The 4,461-nt window shown below is 60.1% G+C and overlaps 1 long non-coding RNA gene across 1 annotated transcript; it reads right to left on the minus strand.

Annotated features, from left to right (window-relative positions):
* Positions 1 to 208: 208 nt before the first annotated feature.
* LOC141977174 (uncharacterized) lies at positions 209 to 4,097 on the minus strand. The gene is made up of 3 exons (XR_012636176.1): positions 3,744 to 4,097; positions 943 to 1,217; positions 209 to 374 (listed from the first exon to the last, which is right to left on the minus strand). It is a non-coding gene; the product is annotated as an uncharacterized LOC141977174 (long non-coding RNA).
* Between the last annotated feature and the right edge of the window lie 364 nt (positions 4,098 to 4,461).

The raw sequence follows: 4,461 nt of genomic DNA on the forward strand, positions 1-4,461 counted from the left end.
CTGGACAAGGCAGCCCTGGTTGGCAGGTGTCCCGCCCTGGCTGTGGTTCCCCACACTCAGCTGGGGTTTCCGATCCCCCTGGGCTCAGCTTTGCCCCGGCTGTCTCAGTGAGGGCAGGCAGGGAGCCCGCTGCTTTGCTCACAGCATCAGAGCCAGCGTGAGCCCCCTCTCCGGTGTGTAGGGGGGCGGGGAGAATCTCTCTGTCCCACTCAGCCCTCGAGCTCTGGTTACAGACAGGCAGGTATCCGGAGCCCAGCAGCTCCTCCCCACTGCCAGCCAGGTCATCTGCATTTTCACTGACTGCTTCATTCAGCCGATTGGTTCCCTGGATTCAAATTCAAACCCTCGGCCGTTACAGGAGCAGGGCCTGGATCCTGTCCCAAAGAGACACAGTCACCCCCCAACAGGGTCTCACAGCCGATATCTTGGAGAACCCCAACGACCAGCCAGCCCCACCCCTCCTGGTCTGCACAGGGATCCGGGCCATAGGCAGGGCGAGGGGCTTCGTCCCTGGGACCCTCACCCAGCTCACACAGCCCCTCAGCATCTGGGGGGGCTGCACCACGCAGGGCCTGACAACAGTTCTCTCTGTCCCAGGGTCTCGCCACCCCAGGAATGTCTCCCCATTGACCATCACCTTCCGCTCCCACTGGGGGTCCGAGGGGCCTGAGCCCAGGAGACTCCACACAGACATATAGGCTGGGGCCGGGAATGGGAGCCCGTCCACCTCCCCACCCATCTGGCTAAACAGCTCTATGGCCTTGGGACCCAGGAATGGGGCTAGACACGGAGCCTTTCCGAAGGGTCAGCCTGGTTCCAATAGCCAGCCTTCCCAAAGGCCGTGAGACAGGCATCTGTATCTCCCCCTTCCTTAACCTGGGGCAGCAATTTAGTGTCGAGGTTCCCTGCAGAACTGGCACCCCAGGGACTATCCCCACTCACCCCTGGGCGGGTCCTTCTCAGCTCAGTCATCACCAGTTCCTGCTGCCTCTGTCTCTTCTGCTGTTCCGCTTCATGCCTTCCCTGTCTCTCCCGGTCCTCCGACCCCTTCGATCTCAGCTCCAATTCCATCCATCTCAGATCCACCGACAGGGAATCCGGTGGAGACCCCCGGCTGGTCGGGGACACCCGGCTGCTCCCAGCCTCTCTCGCGGCCCCAGCTGGGACAGGAACTGGTTCCTTAGAGCATAGGCGCCAACTCCATGGGTGCTCTGGGGCTGGAGCACCCACGGGGAAAAATTAGCGGATGCTCGGCACCCACCGGCAGCCAAGCTCCCCCCCGCCCCCGCCTCACCTTCCCCCACAAGTGTGCTGAGTTCCCGCTCCTCCCCCTCCCTCCCAGCTCTTCCCACCCCCTGCTGCCTAACAGCTGTTTGGCGGCGCTTAGGACTTTCCCAGAGGGAGGAGGAGGAGCGGGGACACGGCGCGCTCAGGGGAGGATGCGGAGAAGAGGTAGGGCAGGGGCAGGCACTTGGGGGAAGGGGGTGGAATGGGGGTGGGGTGAGGGCGGTGCAGGGATGGGAAGAAGAGGGACGGGGGCGGGGCCAGAGGCAGGTGTGGGGGTTGATCACCCACTGGGCAGAGGGGAAGTCGGCGCCTATAGACTCTGATCATGGACTCACAGGCCTGTGCTCTGTTCGCTGCCCACGATCCCTGGGAGGAACCCCTTCAGTGCGACAGCCCTTCTCGGGGGTCCACTCTCTCTTGGGGTTAAGCCATAGGCTTCTCCGCCTCCTGGAACTGCACCTCTTGGAGCCTTCAGCATGCCCGTCTCTTGCTAATCCCCCTCCGTCTTACTGCTACCCAGTGACTAACTGCAGGATGGTCTGTCCGTGGGGTGCAGTTGATCCCACCACTGCCACCAGGTGTCATGGAGTCATTGGGGCGATGCTCTGGAACTATTCCCTACGAAGCCAGTCAGGAGTCTGTGGGAGCCTCCTCTCTCTGAGCATGCTGTTTCAAGGGCAAAAAGCTCTGACCTTCCTGGGTCTGACCTCGGAGTATTCAGCATCCCCTTCCACACCGTGCACTTCCCGCAGCGAGTCCACACATGGCGGAGCTTCTGGGGGAGCCAGAGGGCCCTGTTGTGACGAAGTGGGACTGTTCTTAATGTTTCCTCTGAATAGTGTGGGGGTGCCTCAGTTTCCCCTAGGCAGTTCTTAAGTCTCTAGGGGGTGGGGTAAGGGTGTATGATCATTGCAGAGCCCTAGAGGGCAGATGTGTGCAGGGATCTGGACACAGAGAATGGCTGACACCCTGTTTCCTGGCCACTGATGGCCTGGCCCTTCCCCCCTGCAAGGTGAGAGCTAAAGGGTTGGAGAACAAAGGAATCAGGTGACCTCCTGGCCCGGGAAAGGGACAAAGCCCAGAGGAGGAGGGGCTGGAGAGGGAGGGAGTTTGGGGCTGGCTGGGACATGGAGTGAAGGGCAGACGTGGTTGTCTGGCTCACTGCCCCCCAAAATGGACCCAGCTGAGGGGTCTTGTTCTCTGCACCTGCAAGCTCTGTGTTAGATCATGTTCCTGTCGTCTAATCAACCTTCTGTTTTACTGGCTGGCTGAGAGTCCCGTCTGACTGCGGAGTTGGGGGGCAGGACCCTCTGGCTTCCCCAAGACCCCGCCTGAGTGGACTTGCTGTGGGAAGTGCACGGAGGGGCAGAGGAGGCTGAATGCTCCGAGGTCAGACCCAGGAAGGTGGAGCCGGCTGAGTTGTGTGTCCTGCAGACAGGCTGCTCCCAGAAAGGAGACTTCCCCAGAGTCCTGACTGGCTTCATGGGGAGCAGTTCCAGAGCATTGCCAAGGGCCTCCGTGACACCTGCACCCCAACTCCGCACTCACACCTGACTCTCAGCCAGCCGGGGAAACAGAAGGTTTATCAGTCGACAGCAACACAGCGTAGGACAGAACATGTTAGCACAGAAATCAGTGACTTTAAGCTAAGTCCATCTTGGGGGGAGGGTCCTCCCCCTGAGCCCCAAGCGTGCCGAGACCAACTCGCTTCCAGGTGCCTGGCGCCTGCCCTGGCTGTTGCTCCTCCTCCGGCCGTTGTCTCGCTTCTGGGCCGAGAGTCACCTGGTCGCATCCCCCTCCTGGGTCTCAGGTTATGAAGGGGCAGCCACAGCATCCATGCAGGGAGCTGGAGCAACCCCCACAAAGGTCACACACGCTTATTCCCACCACCCAGACATTGGTGCAATACACAGGGAAACTGAGGCACACCCGGCATTCATGCAAAACAGAAAGACTCACATAGGCTCACATACAACATAACAAGGGGAAATCCCCACTTCGTCACAGGGGCACAGTGCATGCAGTGACATCAGCCTGATGTGACATGACATCACAGGCTGGTGACATCATCCAGATGAGCAGACGTGATCAAGATGGCCCCATCCCAGCACGCCGTCACCATGCCAACAGCCCAAGGCCCTCATGGCAGCAGTGTCCTGTGGCACAGTGGCGTTACGGTGGTCCGGCAGCGCGATGACACCATCATTAAGGGACATCGCCATCACATGACATCACCTGGGGTTGATGGTCTGGGGCAGGTGGTTGGGAGGGATGTGGGGGTGTCTCTGGCTGGAGGTGCGGGCTCTGGGGTGGGACTGGGGATGAGGGGGTTGGGGTTCAGGAGGGGGCTCTGGGCTGGGACCGAGGGGTTCGGATTGCGGGAGGGGGCTCAGGACTGGGGCAGGGTGTTGGGGCACGGGAAGGGGTGAGGTTTGCAGGCTCTGGGTGGCGCTTACCTCGGGTGGCTCCCAGAAGCGGCCGGCGTATCTGGCTCCCAGGCGGAGGCGTGGCCAGGTGCGCTCCCCCCATCCGCAGGCGCCGCCCATGCAGCTCCCATTAGCTACAGTTACAGGCGGTCCCCGGAGACTCTCCAGTCTGTCTTGTCACCCAACCAAACTGGGCTTAGTGACCAATAATCACTTACACCAAAAATCACCCCACAGAAGGTCACTTCCTGAGATCAATTGGTGCCCTAGATCCTACACCAAAGACAAGGCCTGCTGCAAATCCTGTAATAAACCATCTAACGCATGCCCGACTTGTAGTGATCTGTCGATTCGAAGTGGCTTCCAGGATGGGCCCAGGGGTCACCCTTGGGGATCTCGGCCTCAGCTTAGAGATTCTGGCCCTGTCGGAATTCAAACAGTGAAGAAAGAGATGGACAATTTTCCCGTGCTTGGTTTTATTTCCTTCATTCAGCTCCCAAGTCCGCAGGCCGAGCTTCTGTGCACCGTTTCCCAGGTGCGACAGGGCGTTAACCAACCCTCTGGATTGCAATGGTCCTGGCTGGCCCATCTGATTCGGATAGGCCTGCTGGCTGGGCGGGGGGACGATTCCCAGGCTGGGTTCACAAGTTCAGAGCAAACGTTTTCAAAGCTCTAGAGCAAAACTGAGCTATTTCCTTGTAGGCTGGAACCCAGACATGGCACGGGAGGTTAATGCAGGCAGCCAGCG

The sequence above is a fragment of the Natator depressus genome, chromosome 24 (genome assembly GCF_965152275.1).
Source record: "Natator depressus isolate rNatDep1 chromosome 24, rNatDep2.hap1, whole genome shotgun sequence".
Taxonomy (NCBI): Eukaryota; Metazoa; Chordata; order Testudines; family Cheloniidae; genus Natator; species Natator depressus.